Below are 19,227 nucleotides of genomic sequence, written 5' to 3'. Positions count from 1 at the left end.
GTCTGGACGGGTACGTAGTTCGAACTAGGGTAGTTCGAATTCAGCTACGCTATTCACGTAGCTGAATTTGCGTACCCTAGTTCGACCCCCATTCTTAGTGTAGACCTGCCCAAAGTCTCCATAGTGAGAGATAGCTCTAGACATGGCTTCATTCTATGGTTGAAATCAAAGCATATAGATTCAAAACTATTGATAAGAATCTTGGCTATGGGTGCCAACCTTACCCAGTCAGGAAATGGTAGTTCTATAAATTCAATGGTAGAGAAAAGATCCAATCATTCAACACAATCACATTCTTTTTCAATATCTGATGAAGAAAATGTTGTAAATGTATTGCCTGACTTGACCTGGAAGATTCTAAAATACATAAGAACAACCATACTGGATCAGACCAAAGGTCCATCTATCACAGTATCCTGTCTTCCAATACTCACCAATGCTAGGTGCCCCGGAGGGAATGAACAGAACAGGTAATCATCCCCTGTTGCCCATTCCCAGCTTCTGGCAAACAGAGGCTAGGGACACCATCCCTGCCCATCCTGGCTAATAGCCATTGATGGACCTATCCTCCATGAATTTATCTAGTTCTTTTTTGAACCCTGTTGTGGTCTTGGCCTTCACAACATCCTCTGGCAAAGAGTTCCACAATGTGCTGTGTAAAAAAATACTTCCTTTTGTTTGTTTTAAACCTGCTGCCTATTAATTTCATTTGGTGACCCCTAGTTCTTGTGTTATGAGAAGGAGTAAATAACACTTCCTTATTTACTTTCTCCACACCAATCATGATTTTATAAACCTCAACCACATCCCCCACTTAGTCATCTCTTTTCCAGCCTGAAAAGTCCCAGTCTTATTAATCTCTCCTCATAAGGAAGCCATTCCATACCCCTAACCCTTTTCTGAATCTTTTCCAATTCCAATATATCTTTTTCGAGATGGAGTGATCACATCTGCACCAGTATTCAAGATATGGGCATACCATGGATTTATATAGAGACAATATGATATTTTGTCTTATTATCTATCCCTTTCTTAATGATTCCCAACATTCTGTTCACTTTTTTGACTGCCGCTGCACATTGAGTGGATGTTTTCAGAGAACTATCCTCATTGACTCCAAGATCTCTTTGAGTGGTAACAGCCAATTTAGACCCCATCATTTTATATGTATACTTGGGATTATGTTTTCCAATGTGCATTACTTTGCATTTGTCAACATAGAATTGCATCTGCCATTTTGTTGCCAAGTCACCCAGTTTTGTGAGATCCTTCTGTAGTAATTCCAGAAAGGATGTCAAACTACAGTAGAACCTCACTAGTCGACATTTACCTAACCCACACAAACCATAATTTGTATCCAAAAACTGTAGCCTTTCCCTGTTCTCTGCAAAGATTTAACAGCAGATATAGGGCAGTACTGAGATTTCACATTACTGAAGTTTAATTACTTTCATAAAATATATTGTGGAACATTTATAGTATTCTATGAAGTATTAGCATGAATAATTTAAACTTTAACAAATCTTTGCAAAATACACCAGCACCATGATGCCTACTCCTAGCTTTTTTATTGTATATGGTATACATTACTCATTACTGTATATACAAAGAGAAAGCCCCCCCAAACTCCAGATTTTGGACATCTACATAAACCTCAAAAATTGCTAAAAATAAGCTCCAGAAAATGGAATTATAAACCCAGAAAAACAGAAACTCTAACCACACACCAAGAGCATGACATTATTGCTAGCTGCCAGTGGAAACGGTAGCCTTATACAAGTTAACCCATTCATGAGTGTCATATACTCCCAAGTTGTGGCTCAGAATATGTGGACTAATTAGGAGTCATATAAATTTTCTTGACTCAGTGAAATCTTGGTGGGGAAGGGTGGGTGAATTAAGCAGGCTCAGAAAAATAGCAGAGCTCACCAATATTCAGCAGGGAGAGAAATCATCTCTGCTACCAACAGAAAACAAGTCAGAGGCTTTTTTAAATTGCACTGAAACTACTATCCAGGTGAAATAGCATCACTATGAGATCTCTGATAACAAGAAAGTGGTATTTTAAATAAATCACGGTAGGCTGTAATTTCAGAATAAACTCACTGCCTACTCGTGTAATGAATAAAGCATTCTATTAGGCATGGGCAAGTAATGGAGCATTCACATCCAGAGGATTTTATAAATTGGCTTTTAAAATTCTTTAGCAATATTTTAAATTACTGCATGTTGCCCATTGTGTAAAACAAAAAATACAGCCAGGCAGTGAAGTATTCACTTCAAGAGCAGAAATACCATATTACTGACTCCAAATACTCCAATTATTCGCCAGATTGTCATTTGCTAACAAGATGTACAACAGAAGCAGGAACAGGCTGCTCAGCTGGGCTATCTGGAACACTTTTGTCACTTTGTCTATCATGGCTATACTTAGCAAGTAAACACAGGCTGGCTGCAGAAAATGTGCTGTCCTTCTAGTAAGCAAATCCTTCTAACTGTAGCTGGGGAATCAAGCCTGCTATTTGACAGTTTATGTCTTGCATCTATGTAAGTTAAAATGTAAAAGACAGAGGGAGAAAAAACTTCTTTAAATAAATGTATCAATTGATATTCCTTTGGCTTGAATCCCTCAAAACTAGATACGCCAAGATCTGAATATGAAGCAGGATATTTTTCAGTCAGAACAAACTAGAAGTATTAACATAGAAGCACAGTTGCTCATCCATGTGTGACAGAGCTTCCTCTCCAACTCTGTAGATCCTGCACTTCCGTTTAGCGATGGGCTGGGATATTCTTCTATTCCTTCAGGATTTTCCCCATACCCTTGGGTTTACTGTCCACACCCTCTTAGAGCAGGATTCCTCCCAGCCTCCCTGATGGGGGGAGGGGTAGGAGAGCTTCTCAGTCTCTGGTAGCCCATCCAGGCATGGTGGCAACAGACCAGCCACCAGGTTCAGTCTCTCCCCTCTGGTGGGGTCTCTTCCCTCAGACCTCTGGGGCCCAGAAAGGCCGTCCTCCCTGATGGGCAGGGATTCTTCTGATAGAAGGCCTTCATACACCAATTAAATGTCAGCTAGGTAATGAGAACACTGCTGCTGTTGCTGATGTCACAGACTCGCTGATGCCATTGGCTTCCGCCAATCGAGACCGCCTAGCAGCAATACAACATTGCAGACCTGGGAAATCAGAGGAGCAGGTTACACCTTGGGAAGTTAGCTGTGAGCCATCCCTTTGACTTGACTGGTGTTTGAATAGAGATGAAAGGCCTAATGCTAAAGTAACTGAAGTCAGAAAGATTTCCATTGACTCCAATGGGTTTTAGGTTAGAACATAAGAGAGGAAGAGGTGAAGGGTATTTATCACTTAGATACAAGCCATGTATTTTTATTAGAGCTGGTCAGAAAATAGGGTGTTCTGCAGAAAAATTTACAAAAATAAAAATAAAAAATCCCCAGCCACAGCCTCTGCCCTGACAGCAGGGAGGATGGGGGCCAGCCACATGACCTTGGTGCTACCCAAGGATCTCCCTTACCTTTTTTTGGGTGGGTAAAGCAGATGTAGGGCAGCTTTGCACAAGTGGAGTATTGCAAAGCTGAGCTAACACAAGGGGTGATTCTGTTTGGATGCACAAGTAAAATATCAGCCAAATGGAAAGGTAACTGTATTGTTTGTGAAGTTTGCTATGGTGTTCATCACCATCCTGAGGATGCAACAGTTCTGCTGATATCATTGGCTTTTGCTAATCGCTGCTGTCTAGCAGCAGCAAAACATCCCAGACTCTGTGAACCACAGGAACAGGGGATGTCTTGAGAGCCTCTCTGTTAGTTTCCCATTAGCTGAGTTTGGATGATGTGTGGGAGAAGCATAAGTGAAGGGGATTTAACACATGGGAACATAATATCACAGATGTGATGGATCACAGGTGACAAAGTAATTTCAACAGTTCAGAAGTTTGGATGAATGTTTCTCTTCCCTTCTTGATAGATTTTTTTCTAGCGGGTATGTCATTTTGCTGGTTTTACAATTCCTATGAATTTCAATGACTAGTGGAAATAATAGTACATACGGTTAGTGATAAACACAGAAGGCTCTTTCTGTTCATTCTCTGAATAGTTTGTTAGGCAGACAGAGGAGACTCATTATATACTGCGTACTGAGTGGGGTAACTCTCATCTGATGAGATGAAAGGTGAGGGGGCCACCTGACAGATCAGTCAGCTTAGCACTGGTGACACAAGTGGCGATGTGTCACAGCCAGATCTCCCACACATTTTAAAATTCATTTTCACATCATTCTGAAATATAAGACTGCATTTTTGTAGTGCAATTCTGAGATGTAGAAATTTGTCTTTATACAGGTATTTGAAGCCTAATTATTTCTTAATTGGGACCATGTAACAAAATGACCATGTCCACAGAGAGTTTGGGTTTGTTTGAACATTAGAAAAATGTGATCAGAGTCAATACCCTCACATTAATCTAATGGATAATACTCTTGTTTCAGGGAAAGTCTATAGTTGTAGCAGGGGAGTGCATCCATAACAGTACCACAAGAACCGTACGTCTCTGTCAGGGAATGTCATTCTGTATTATTTAGCCTGCAGCTTTATAATTGATGCACGTGGGAAGGTTACAAGGACATCATTAAGCCAGCCAGATCAGCCAGTATAGTCCTGGAAGGCAACAATCCTTGCAACTCGATCACACACTGAAATAACGTATAAAAATCATACGATAAGTTAGGTGCATTACTGGACTCGGGGTTTTCAAAAGCACTCCATTTCCTGATCCAATATCCTTCTCCATGAAGAGTGCCTTGTCAGAAGAACATCTCCAAAGAATGGTCAGTTGGAATTTAAAATGCGAAGATGCATTTTATGTGATAGAGACATATGAAGTATTGCGATTGTACGTATATATGCAGTTCAATTGATCTCATTTAGACTGTGTAAAGAAGTGACCATATTCACGGGAAGTGAGATGTAGATTAAATCATTGCTCTCCCATAAATGAAACTACTAGTTTCATGGATGATATTCCTACTTCTGGGAAGGTCCATGGTTCTAGCAGGGGAATGCAACCAGACGAATATGCTAAGTACAGTACTCCTCTTTTGGGGAATGTTGTTCTCCAAGATCCAGTTCACAGCTTTCAGTGTGATGCATGTGTATAGGGAACAATCTAAACTGCTGGATCAGTTAATAGAACTCCAGTAACTGAAGTATTGATTTGTATCACAACAAAATCACCCTCACATATTTACATTCATTTTAGTATCAAAAATGATGTGGCCATCTTTCTATACCAGTGGTTCTCAACCTCTGGCCCGCGGGCCGCTTGCAGCCCAATCAGCACAGAGTTGAGACCCATGTGACATCCTCAGGGCCATACAGGTAGTATTGGATGTGACCCACAATGGTAAATAGGTTGAGAGCCACCGTTCTATACTATAATCATGGGATATGGAACATTATCTTTTATAGAGGTATTTGAGGTTCAATTAAGTCCCAAATTAGACTATGTAATGATATGACCGTGCCCACCGAGAGTTTATGTCTGTTTGAAGATGACAAACATGAGATCACAGTCAATATCTTAACAATAGTCTCTTGAACGATACTCCTCCCTTCGGAAAAGTCAATGGTTTTTGCAGAGGAGCACATCCATAACAATACCCCAAGAACTGTATTCCTCTTTTAGGGAATACTGCACAGCTTTCAGGATGTTCCTCCAAGATCCAGATTGGATTTTTCAGTGAGCTACAGAGTGACAGATCACAGGGACATCACCTAAGCATCCAGATCATTATATATAATCCGGATAAGCCAAGTAACAATATTTATTGTAGTCAGATTACCCTAAATGTTGGGATGGTTTGTCACTTTATTCCGGAGAGTGTCTCGTCTCTCCACTGGAGTGTCTTAAATTACATAGTTCCCTTTTTCTCTTTCAAATTATGTTTCCTCAACATTGAAGGCAGTTCTGGGTAAGGTGGTTTAAATACCATATTTCCAGAGTGAGGTGGTTCTTCTTAACTGTAGTTCCCCTCCTCTTTGTAACAGCTCTGGAAGGACTTGAATTCTCTTGATTACTTTCACCTGACTCAGTCATATAGTGTGGTCACATTTATCAGGCAAGAAGCAGTTCTATAGGTGCCATGCCAACTATTTCATTACGTTCCATTTTGATTTCAGTGGAATTCCAATAGAATGTGGCAACACCAATGTTAGAATGCTGATTCACTTAACCTCTTGCCATTCTCCTTCGCAGGTGTCAGATGGCTGCAGTATAAAAACAGGACGAGACAAATCATCGTCCACATTCCAAAAATGCTGTCTACATTTGTATTCCTGACCTTGATGGAAGAAGCTTCCTGATAACCTCTTGGACTCCAGCTCCACCTTCTGCCATTGAAATGTCTGGTTCCTGGACCATCTCAGCTCCTGAATGAACAGAGCTTCAGGACCACTATATTAAACTGCTGTTTAGGCTTTAAAACATTTCCACTGTTGAACCAGCGGAACTCCCAGATTGCTTTGCCTTTTGGACCACAACCATGGATGAATCACCTGAGCTCTGCCTCCTGTCTCTGGACAAGCTATGCGTTTGAACCACCTCAAATCACTAAAGCTACTTAGGTTCCTGAGCCTTTTAGGAGCTCTCAGAAAAACTGTTTGGAGAGAGGTGGATACATTTCTAGAGTTCTACTGTCAGCTTTATTACAAATACTCTTCAGTATTATAGAGCTCCAAGCCTCTGGGCTATTATATAAGCTAGTGCGCTCTGTCTTCCAATATCAGTAAACAACCAATTTAATCCCATCAGTATTTTATAATCCCTCACACATACCGTCCATTACCTTGCCTTCTAGAAACATTTATAATGAAGGCTGGCTGTGAGGGTATATAACTATGGTCTGTGGCAGCGGTAGTCAGTAGGTGGACTGCAGGCAAAATCCAGACCGCCAGATGCTTTGGAATGGATCCCAAAATCTTTTAATTTATTATTTTTTATTATTATTTTCTCTGGGGTCTGGACCTTGACTATACCTTGACTAAGAAATCCGTACCTTGACAAAAAATAATTGACTACCCCGGTCTGTGGTAAAACATTTTTCTATGGCTTGTAAGCTGCAGAAATTAAGTTTTATTGCCTGTATAAAACTACAATCTCTTGTGTTTTTACCCCCAACCTTGGGAATAACCTTACTACAGTGGCTGGGCTTTACTGCTGTTTAATTTCAGAAGCAGCAGGTCCAAAAACTCATAGAACATGTTCTATGGACAACGTGCCTATGTAGAATGTACACACCTCTGTGGTGTGCTTTAGCATAAAACTGAAAAATGAACAGAAAGGATGTCCTTTTCCTTGAACAGCCAAGCAGAAATATAACAGGGCTTGCCACTGGCCAAAATTCAGTGTTATATGAACTGGCTTGCTTCAGCCAAGTCCAAACAATCAGTAATGTGTGGGTCATTTCAGCCATGTACCAGAGAAGAGGGAAAAGTCACTTTCACTCCACTCCAGCCCTCCATCCTCCACAGACCTCTCCCCAGAGATCTTTCTTCTCTGACTCTGCCTGCCTTTAGGGCCTGATCCAGCTCCCACTGAAGTTAATGGGAGTCTTTCCAGTGACTTCAATAGCAGTTGTGTCAGAGCCATTGCATGGTGGGGCACAGTTCTCCAAGATGGCTCTGCCCTATAAATCCCTGCACTCAAGGCAGGCTGCTGTAATTCTTCCTCTAGCTAGGGCAAGAAGTTAATGCCTCCTCTGCCATCCTCTGGACACACTCTATATACCTGTAAAACCTGAAAAAGTTAGAAGAGTGGTTGAAGTCACTCTACTGTATCAACTACAAAATGGGCATTTCCAACATAAAATTATTAATTTAATCCAGAGATACATTCCAGTGAATGTTTTCCATGGGAAAAAAATGTCAGTTCTGATTAGCACCAAATGGAGAAGTTGAAATATACCACAGCAGAATGAGATACAGAGAGAAAGGGATTTTTCACTACATCATAATTTTTAATTTCAGCCATATCGAGCCTAGAAGGGGAACAAAAATTATACTGTTATTTAAGTTATGAAAGATCCCATATGTCACCTTAATGACAGCCCTGTATGCTGATTGAATAATTACGTACTTAATCATCCAGTCCCTGCCTGGCTTGACAAGAGGAACTGGATTGTACAATAAATTCAGATGGCTATTTCAGAATGGGATAGAGAAAAGAGCTGGGCACCAAGAGAAAGAGAAGTGCTCATGTCCTCTCAACTCACTTCCTTTTGTTATCAAAGCCTTCCCCACACTATTTGTCTGTTTTGACTCTTTGCTGTGTCCTATCTGTCATGTAGATTGTGATTAGAGTTACACAGAGAAAATTCAGTTTCATGGAAGATTGATGTTTCAAAATTTAGTTTCATTCCGATTTGCAACAAAAACCAAAAATTTCAAAATTCTCCATAAAAGAGGATGGAGCTCTGACTCTGGGGCAGCCCCTGAGCTGCCCTAAAGCTGCAGACCATGGAAGCCTTGGGGTCCCCGGGACTTCCGGACAGTCACACTGGCTGGCTGCCCCCGAGCCACAGATTTGGAGGCAGTCAGCCTGCTAGCTGCCTGTGATGAGGCATCCACCCCACACGAGGCAGAGCAGGTTAAGTGAGATCAATTACTGGGGAAGAGACTGGGATGGAAAGGCTGACTGAAGATAGAACCCAGCTGATAAGGAACAGGTGGGACTGGTATAAAGCCAGGAAGGTGGCAGCAGAAAGGGGCTACAGAGTTAGGTAGTCTGCAGGCACTCCCTGGGAGGATGGAATTTGGGCTGATAAACCCAGAGAGGAGGGAAGTCAGGAGATAAGAGCAGAGAAGCAGGAAGAAGTCTAGGGAAACAGCAACAGAGTCTGGGAGCAATCAGACCATTGATGGACACAAGGAACCCTTATGAACCCGGAGAAGTGGATGGGCCCAGCTTCCCATATCAGCCACTGGGGAAGTGGCACACACTGGGAAGAAGAGAAGACTGCCTGAAACAGCTGATCCAGTGGGACTCTGGTACCCTGGAAGGGGAGGACTGTACAGTGACCTGGCCAGAGCGCTACGTCACAAAGAGAGAACACCTTGAGTCAGAGAGAGAGAGAGAGAGAGGCGGCAGGGAGTGCGGATGAGCGGAAGAAGGGGGTGTCAGACCTGGAAAGAGCTAATTCCTAGAGCGGCCAAAGGGAGATGCCCCAACAGTGAGTGAACCTTGTGACACTGCCCCAGAGCTGTGAACGCTGGAAGACCTGAGGTACCCAACTCTGAGGCAGTGCACCTGGCTGGCTGCCTCAGGACCCTGGAAGCCTGGGGTGCCAAGGAACTGTGAGGCTGGCAGCTTGACCTTCCCATGGTTTACAGGCTCCTGCCTCTCCCTCACCCCACCAGGTGAGCTGCTAAGGAGTTAGGCAGGTGAGCTGGCAGGAAACCAGATAGGTTCCATCATTACCCTGCCTGCTTTCCATCAGATTTTCATCAAAATCAAAAAAACTTCTTGATTTAGACAAATTGGCATGCTCAACAGAAAAATGTTCCATTGGAGGAATTCTAACCCTCTCTAATTATGAGCTCTCCAGGCTAAGAACAGTCATCCTTATTCTTCATCTGCACATAGTGCCTAACTAACTGGGGCCCTGATCCTGGACTGGGGCTCCTAATACACATAATAAGACATGTTGCCTGTTTGCCAGTTCATGTCTTACTTCAAAGCAAAAAATGCATGAGGCTAAATTGAACCTTCCTAAATGTCAGCTTTCCCCTTGTTTAAAGTTCACAGACTAAGGACTGGATCCAGCAATATGATTAGGACCTATCAAGAGGTGCTGAGTGCCCTCAACTTTCACTGACTTCAGTAGTAACGTGCAAAACTACACTGCAGGGACCAAGATGGGGTGGAGCTGGAGGCTTCACAGAACTTTTTTCCTCATTTCCAATTTCTGTGATTCTATTAAAATCCACAGTGCAACAGCTTTGCAAGGCTTCACGAGCCCCGTCACAGGGATTAGACTTTACGCTGGCAGCTGTTAAAAATAACTAGGAGTAAGATCCTGTTCCCATTTCTATAAAAGTTCTCTGACTGATGATAAAAAGGGGTAAATAATTTAACAAAATAATCTGATAGTACTAAATGTGGTACAGAGTCATTTATATTTAAAGAGATCGCTTAGAGAGAATTCATGAGAGAGACAGGACTCTTACTTATTAAAAAAAAAACATTTTCAAAATCATTAGCACACTGCATACATAAGCCCCATGTCACCCCTTGCTCATGCTGAGTAGTTCCTTATTTGCAGAATAGTCCCATTGATTTCAATGGGGCTACTCACAGAATTTTTACTCATTGTGAGCAAGGGGGGTGGAATCTGGACCTACGTAACTAGGGCCCAAACTGCATTTAGTTACACAGGTGCAAGTCTGGCTGGAGGCAGGAGAGAAGTCAGGGGTCATTGCCGTTAGCTAGTGGTCTGAACACAGGCACGAGTCATGATGCCTGAGGTCTATCCCTGATGCTCCCTGACACTCTAACACTGACTCCCTCTGTGGCCCTTGGCAAGTCACTATTGACCAAATTTTCAAACACGCCCACTAATAATGCTTTTGGGTACTGACATTGGGGCCCCGACAGCCTGATTTTCAGAGGTTCTGACCACTTGGAGCGCCCACTGACTTTCAGTGGAGTCCTGGATGCTCAGCCCATCTAAAAACAAGGGCCTATCTGTCTTGAGTTGGAAAGCCAAACATTGGGGCACACACAATTACGGGGCACTTTTGAAAATGTTGGCCTTAACCTCCCTGCCTCAGTTTCCCCACCTTAACTACAATGCAGAAATGTTCTGAGGATTAATTAAAAATGTTTGGAAACATTTAAAAAATGTAAAGTATTATTTCAGTGCCAATTAGTAGTAAAAGACGGTTACTCACCTGTAGTAACTGGTGTTCTTCGAGATGTGTTGCTCCTATCCATTCCATGTAGGTGTGCGCGCCGCGCGTGCACGGCTCTTCGGAACATTTTTAGCCTAGCAACTCCGGCGGGCCGGCTGGCGCCCCCTGGAGTGGCGCCGTCATGGCGGCGGATATATACCCCAGCCGGCCCGTCCGCTCCTCAGTTCCTTCTTGCCGGCTATTCCGACAGTGGGGAAGGAGGGCGGGATTGGAATGGATAGGAGCAACACATCTCGAAGAACACCAGTTACTACAGGTGAGTAACCGTCTTTTCTTCTTCGAGTGATTGCTCCTATCCATTCCATGTAGGTGATTCCCAAGCCTTACCTAGGCGGTGGGGTCGGAATGAGACGTGGCGGAGTGTAATACCGCAGAGCCGAAGGCTGCGTCGTCTCTTGATTGCTGCACCAACGCATAGTGGGACGCGAAGGTATGGCCCAGGTGGCCGCTCTACAGATGTCCTGGATGGGGACATGGGCCAGGAAAGCGGCCGATGAGGCGTGTGCCCTCGTCGAGTGTGCGGTGAGTCGGCACGGGGGAACGCGAGCAAGCTCGTAACACGTTCTGATGCAGGACGTTACCCAGGAAGAAATCCGCTGCGAGGAAACTGGCTCGCCTTTCATGCGGTCAGCTATTGCCACAAACAGCTGGGACGAACGCCGAAAAGGCTTCGTGCGGTCGATGTAGAACGCGAGTGCTCTGCGGACGTCGAGGGTATGCAGCTGCTGTTCCCGAGGCGAGGCATGCGGCTTCGGGAAGAAGACCGGGAGGAAGATCTCTTGGTTGAGGTGGAAGGCCGACACCACCTTGGGGAGGAAGGCCGGGTGTGGTCGGAGCTGCACCTTGTCCCCGTGAAAGACGGTATACGGGAGACCCGCCGTCAGAGCGCGGAGCTCTGAGACCCGTCTGGCAGATGTGATTGCCACGAGGAAGGCCACCTTCCAGGTAAGGTGGAGGAGAGAGCACGTAGCGAGGGGCTCGAAGGGTGGGCCCATGAGCTGGGCGAGGACCAGGTTCAGATCCCATGTCGGAGCAGGAGGACGCACCTGCGGGTAGAGACGGTCTAACCCTTTAAGGAATCGTGATACCATCGGGTTGGAGAAGATCGAGCGACCTCCTATAGCTGGTCGAAATGCTGACAGCGCTGCCAGGTGCACCCTGAGGGACGAGATTGCAAGACCCTGACCTTTCAGGTACCAAAGGTAGTCGAGGACAGTTTGGATGGGGGCCGAGAAAGGGTTGATACCTCTCTGGTCGCACCAGAGGGCAAAGCGCTTCCACTTGGCGAGGTAAGTAGTTCGCGTTGAAGGTTTCCTGCTCTCGAGCAGAACTTGCTGCACCGCTGCGGAGCAATCTCTCTCTGCGTCGGTTAACCACTCAGGAACCAAGCTGTAAGATGCAGCGATTGCAGGTTCGGGTGACGAAGCCTGCCGAGGTCCTGGGTTATGAGGTCCGGCCACAGCGGAAGGGGAATGGGTTCCCGAACCGACAGCTCGAGCAGCAGGGTATACCAGTGCTGCCTCGGCCAGGCCGGAGCGATGAGTATGATGCGGGCGCTGTCTCTCCGGATCTTGAGTAACATTCGGTGGACGAGCGGAAACGGAGGAAACGCGTAGAGAAGAGGCTCTGTCCATGACAGGAGAAACGCATCCGAGAGGGAGCCTGGAGCTTGACCTTGGAAGGAGCAGAACCTGTGGCATTTGCGGTTGGTCCGTGAAGCAAAGAGGTCTATCTGGGGAAAGCCCCACCTCTGGAAGATGGAATAAGCCACATCTGGGCGAAGGGACCACTCGTGAGAGGCGAAGGACCTGCTCAGGCGGTCGGCCAACGTGTTCTGCGCTCCTGGCAGAAAAAACGCTTCGAGGCGAATTGAGTGGGCTACACAGAAATCCCAGAGGAGCAATGCTTCGTTGCAAAGTGGGGAGGACCGTGCTCCGCCCTGCTTGTTGACATAAAACATGGCTGTGGTGTTGTCCGTGTAGACCGCTACGCAGCGGTTCTGCAGGCGAGACAAGCTAAGCGGATGGCTCTCAGCTCCCGGACGTTGATATGGAGGGAGAGCTCCTGGGGTGACCAGAGACCCTGGGTGTGTCGGTCTCCTACATGAGCCCCCCAGCCGAGTGCCGAGGCGTCCGTCATCAGGGTGATTGACGGGCGAGGCGGGCGGAACGGAACTCCCTCGCAGACCGTCTCCGGGTCCAGCCACCAGGTGAGCGTCTGGAGAGCGGGCCTTGCCACCGTTACCACCATGTCTAGGGGATCGCGATGAGGGCAGTACACCGACGCCAGCCACATTTGGAATGGGCGAAGTCGCAGCCTGGCGTGTGCGGTCACAAATGTGGACGCTGCCATGTGACCCAGGAGGCGGAGGCAGGATCGCACCGTTGTCGTCGGAAAGGCCTGCAGTGCCCGAATGAGGGAGGCCAACGTGTCGTGCCGAGTGCGAGGGAGGCACGCTCTGGCCAGATTGGAGTCGAGGACCGCTCCTATAAACTCCACTCTTTGCGCTGGAACTAAGAGGGACTTCTCGGTGTTGACAAGCAGGCCGAGAGACCGGAACAGATGTAGAATCTCGGTCACCTGATTCGCCACCAGCTCGTGGGAGCGGCCCCGAATGAGCCAGTCGTCGAGATATGGGTAGACGTGGATGCGACGACGGCGGAGGGCTGCGGCGACGACCGCCATGCACTTGGTGAATACCCTCGGCGCGGTGGAGAGGCCGAAGGGGAGCACTGTGAACTGGTAATGAGCTTCGTTGACGATGAAGCGCAGGAAGCGTCTGTGGGGGGGGTAGATTGCCACATGAAAGTAGGCATCCCTCATGTCGAGGGCAGCAAACCAGTCTCCCGGATCCAAGGAAGGGATAATGGACCCCAAGGTTACCATTCGAAACTTGAGCTTGCACAGGTATCTGTTGAGCTCCCGGAGGTCTAAGATGGGACGAAGGCCTCCTTTCGCCTTGGGGATGAGGAAGTATCTGGAATAGAATCCCCTGCCCCGCCTGCTGGGAGGCACCTCCTCGATGGCACCCACGCTCAACAGAGATTGGACCTCCTGTAAGAGGACTTGCTCGTGAGAGGGGTCCCTGAAGAGGGACAGGGAGGGTGGGTGGGAGGGAGGGGGCGAGATGAACTGTAGGCGGTAGCCGTATTGGACAGTGCTGAGGACCCAGCTGTCTGATGTTACAGATGACCACGCCTGGAGGAAGTGGGAAAGGCGATCGGAAAACAGAAGGGGTGGATCCTGATTGGAGAGAGGTGGGCGGCCCTCGGGTGTCCCATCAAAAGGCCGTCTTTGGGCCTTGAGGGGCCTTGGACGATCCCTGGGCTTGGTTACGCCGCCCGCCCGATGGTCTGCGGCGGAAGGGGGCTGAGCGCCGATTGTTAGGCGGACGAGGTCTGTTGTATTGATAGGGCCGATAAGGTTGACGCTGGAAGGAACGCCTTTGGGTGGCCGGCGTGTGCATTCCTAATGTGCGGATCGCCACTCTGCCGTCCTTTAGGGTCTGAATGCGGGTATCAGTTTTTTCTGAGAATAGACCCTGCGTCTCAAAAGGAAGGTCCTGGAGCGTATATTGGACCTCCGGCGGCAGAGTAGAGGACTGAAGCCATGCAATGCGTCGCATGGTTACCCCTGATGCTATGGTCCTGGCCCCCGAGTCCGCTGCATCTACCGCCGCCTTAATCAAGGTTCGGGACGCCAGCTTTCCTTCCTCCAGCAGTGCCGAGAATTCTCGGCGGGAATCCTGCGGGGTGAGCTCTGTAAATTTCCCTAGGCAGCCCAAGATGTTGAATGTATATCTTGAGAGCAGGGCCATTTGATTAGCGATGCGGAGTTGTAGTCCGCCCGCTGAGTAAATTTTTCGGCCTAACAAGTCCATGCGCTTGGACTCTTTCGACTTTGGTGCAGCGGCGGGCTGTCCGTGTCGCTCCTGGTCATTGACAGATTGGACAACGAGAGAGTCCGGAGCCGGGTGAACGTAAAGGTATTCGTACCCCCTCGGGGGGACCGAGTACTTCCTCTCAACTCCGCGTGCTGTAGGCGGGACGGAGGAGGGCGACTGCCAGATAGCGGCATTGTTCTTTTGTATTGTCCGGATGAAGGGGAGCGCTACCCTCACGGGGGCCTCCGCTCCCACCACGTCCGTGATGGGGTCATCGACCTCCTGGACTTCTTCCACGGGTAGGTTGATGGCCTTAGCTACCCTTCTGAGAAGGTCCTGGTGCGCCTTGATGTCGATCGGCGGAGGTTCCGACGGTGCCGCCCCTGCCACCGCCTCATCGGGGGAGGAGGATGAGGAAGGACCCGGTAGCACTTCTTCCGGTGCCTGCTCCGTGTCTGCGGGAATAGGTGCCCGCGTTTCATGCCCCAAGTGCGTGCCGTGGGCGGCGGCCTGTGGAGTGGGGGACGGAGGTGGCCTGCTGACAGTGGCTACCGGTACCGACCGCACCGAGCCTGGCTGCCGCGGCGGAAGGGGAGGCCCCTGTTCATGCTCGGCCCAAGGCACCCAAAATCCCCATTGCTGAGGTCCATGCTCTGGTGGGAGGGACCCCGCCCGGAAGTCAATTGCGCTGCCCTCGGGGGAAGCGACTGAGGGCTCTCTTGATGGCCAGGGGGGAGCCGAAGCGGTGGCCGGCCGGACGTCCGGTGCCGGAGTAAAGTGCCCCCGCGGTGCCGACGGACGTTGCCGGTCGTCACGTGGTCTAGCCGGGGAACGGGACCTGCGCGTGGCGCGGTGCTGGGAGCTCGACCGGCGGTGCCGGGAGCTCGACCTTCGGCCCCGGGAGCTGGACCGGCGGCCCCGGGAGCTGGACCTGCGGCGTCGGGAGCGCGACCGACGGTGCCGGGAGCTCGACCGACGGTGCCGGGATGCGGATCTGGACCGCGTGCGGCGGCGCCTGGAGCGGCTACGTGACTCTCGACGCCTCTCGCGGTGCCTGGAGCCGGACCTGGTGCGGTGCCGGCGACTCGGCGACCGGGACTTGGAACGTCGTCGGGAGTGCGACCGGTACCGCGACTGGGAGCGGTACCGGGACTGCGACCGGCGAGGAGACGGGGAGCGTCGTCTTGACGTGGATCGTCGTGCCCGGTGCGGTGGAGAGCGGTGCCGTGAGCGAGATCGGGATCGAGATCTGGCGGCGGTGCTGCGATCAGCTCGGTCGGCCGGGGACGGGGGGCGCATCATAAGTGGCTTCCCAATAGATTTGAGAGTCCGCACCGGTGGCAACGGCAGCTGAGCGCTTGCATCAGCGGTAAGGTCAATCAAATGTCTTTCCGTCGCGAACGCCTCGGGCGTGGACGGCAGCCTCAGCTCCTCCTCGGTAGGTGCCGGGGAGCTGGGCGGTGCCGGAGTCGACGGGCCTTGCGGCGCCGGAGTCGACGGCACGGTGCACGTTTTGTGCACAGCCTCAGCCTGCACCGTTACAGTCGGAGGCGGCTGGGCTAACGGTCTCTTGTGCTTCTCAGAGACCGTCTTCGGCACTTTGCGCTTCTTTCCCGGGGAGAGGGAGCGGTGCCGGGTCTTCGGTGCCGGGTGCCGAGGTGCCTCGGCACCGGGGCGGCTGGGTGCGGTCGGCGCGCTGCTAGCTGAGGCAGTCTTTGGCGCCGTCGGTGCCGGTGCCGGCGGTTGGAGGGCTGACTCCATGAGGAGTTGTTTCAACCGTGAGTCCCGCTCCTTCCTCGTGCGAGGCCTGAAAGCGACGCAGATGGGGCACTTGTCCGACCGGTGCGACTCCAAGACAGCGGAGGCAGGAGTCGTGCGGGTCACTCACCGGCATAGACCGCTGGCAAGCCGCGCAGGGCTTGAAACCCGCCGGTCCGGGCATAAGCCCGCACCGGGGCGGAAGAAGAGGGCTAACCCCTCTAATTCCCTAATGACTATCGTAACACTAACTATAGAACTATTAACAAGACTTAACAACTATGATAACTATATACACTAACGATCGGAGAACGCTAAGGCTGTGGAGGAAAGCAGATCACTCCACTGTTCCTACTAGCCGTCACGGGCGGAAAGAAGGAACTGAGGAGCGGACGGGCCGGCTGGGGTATATATCCGCCGCCATGACGGCGCCACTCCAGGGGGCGCCAGCCGGCCCGCCGGAGTTGCTAGGCTAAAAATGTTCCGAAGAGCCGTGCACGCACGGCGCGCACACCTACATGGAATGGATAGGAGCAATCACTCGAAGAAGAATATGTATATTCTTTCACCTGGTTAGTATATCCCCATATTCCTCATTCTTAACCCTGGAGGGAAAATATGTAAATAAAACCAAAATTGTGTTTTATGTCTGCTGTAATCCATCCCGTATAATTTTAAGATGTTTCAATCTTTAATGCATTAATAGGCTTTCATATTCTTATTTCATTAGACAAACTACTTCTATAATTAAATCTATAAATATGGAATTTTGGGGTTCCAGGTAGCTTGTAATAATGTTTGATAGAGAACATTTCCTACTACTATAATTTTTCTAATATGGTTTACAAAGAAATGGTCTTTATATATGGATCGCAAAAACAAGGCTATCATTAGCTTGCTTGAAGCAGCACTGTAGTTGGAATGAGTAGGCGCTCTGATAGCATGTCTGATGTGGTCATCTGTGTTGTGACAAAGACTGTCAAAACAGCAGTTAAGAATACAGAAAGAATTAATAAGCCAGCTCGGAGCAAAGAGAGAGGAAGTGACCTTTGATTTTATGCTACCAGTTATGCAAGCCCATAACAAAACTGCACTCAAGTTACAGAAAATACAGAATGTCTACATTGGAGGCAATGGCCATGGAGCTCTTTAGTGCAACTGGCTTTTGGGGATGTTTTAGTAGGAAATAGATAGATAGGTCTATGTATATGTAAATGGGCATATTTTATGTTGATGTGCAGCATTTCCACACCCATAATAACTGCCTATTAAAATAATTAATATATTAAAGAAACAGAGAAACATGCAAAAATAGTACCTCTGTAGCATACCATACCATATCCTATTTTAGGATCTGAGCCAGACCCCATTGAAATCAATGGGAGTCTTTCCAGTGACTTCAGCTGACTTTGGATCAAACCAACTAGACAGAAATAAAAGAGAGCTCTCCTGCGCTCTGCCCACAAACTGATCTCCATCCATCTGAGATGCTACAAGATGGGATTGTACAGCTCTTTGTAAGAGCTATCCCTTTGTGTCTTGTGAGTATGATAACTGTTACAGAATTAAAGAAGCAGCACACACCCCTTAGGTATTGTTTCAGGCCCTCTGCAGACTCAGGCATCATTATACCAGTTTACACTCAGTTCACAATGTTAACTCTTTGCATTCATAAAAGTTTAGAGACAACTTTTTAAATTAAATCTTGGATTCTGGGGCACAAGATGGCAGTTTCAAATAAGGTACCGGCTCAATGAGCTGTTGCAAACTGGCTTATCTTCACCCCTACCAAAGACCATAGTGTCTGGATGTATGGGTTTGCAAAATCATTGAGTCTGATGCAAAGCCCATTGAAATCATCTTTCCATTGATTCCAATGAGCTTTGGATTAGGTCCAATGCATGTTGCTGTAAGATTACTAGAAGCCCTCCTTTCACCATTTCATGTCCCATCTAAAATTTTTCCTCTTCTCTATTTTTACATTCGTTACTCATTTTTCAAGAGAATGCAAAGAACAAATAAAATCAATGCAGAAAGCAAGATCTTTAAATTAATGTAATGAACATATTACTGATCTGAGGATGAAGGACTGCAAGAATACAACTCCTTTGCTTTATCACTTTTGTTTCTGGGATTTCCCTTCTGCCCCCTCTACACACACCCTCTTTTTCTTTAATCTGGACACAGGAAAGGTCTTGTGCATGACCATTAATTCTGAGTGTACTAGTTACAAATGCAGACTCTAATCCTGCAATGCATTCCATGTGAACAGACTGCTGAGTCCTTGGACAGCCCCATTGACTTCAGTGCCAGGGCTAGCTGCAGGCACCAGCCTAGCAAGCAGCTGCTTGGGGCAGCCAACGGTGAGGGGTGGCATGTCCAGGTCTTTGGCGGCAATTCGGCGGCGGGTCCCTCACTCCCTCTTGAGCAAAGGACCGGCCGCCAAATTGCCGCCGAAGACTGAAGTGGCGACGGTAGAGCTGCAGATCGCGATCACGGCTTTTTTTTTTTCCTTTTTCCTGCTCGGGGCGGCAAAAACCCTGGAGTTGGCCCTGTTCAGTGGGTCTCCATGCAAAAACAACAGTCCACCTGCACACAATGAATT

At 48.3% G+C, this 19,227-nt stretch overlaps 1 long non-coding RNA gene across 1 annotated transcript; it reads left to right on the top strand.

The window, feature by feature from the left end:
• The first annotated feature begins 3,161 nt into the window (after positions 1-3,161).
• On the top strand, positions 3,162-10,915 carry LOC123378384. The gene is made up of 3 exons (XR_006582587.1): positions 3,162-3,999; positions 4,504-4,842; positions 6,270-10,915. It is a non-coding gene; the product is annotated as an uncharacterized LOC123378384 (long non-coding RNA).
• The last annotated feature ends 8,312 nt before the right edge of the window (positions 10,916-19,227 follow it).

The sequence above is a fragment of the Mauremys mutica genome, chromosome 10, assembly GCF_020497125.1.
Source record: "Mauremys mutica isolate MM-2020 ecotype Southern chromosome 10, ASM2049712v1, whole genome shotgun sequence".
Taxonomy (NCBI): Eukaryota; Metazoa; Chordata; order Testudines; family Geoemydidae; genus Mauremys; species Mauremys mutica.
This window is presented reverse-complemented; position numbering and strand designations above follow the sequence as displayed.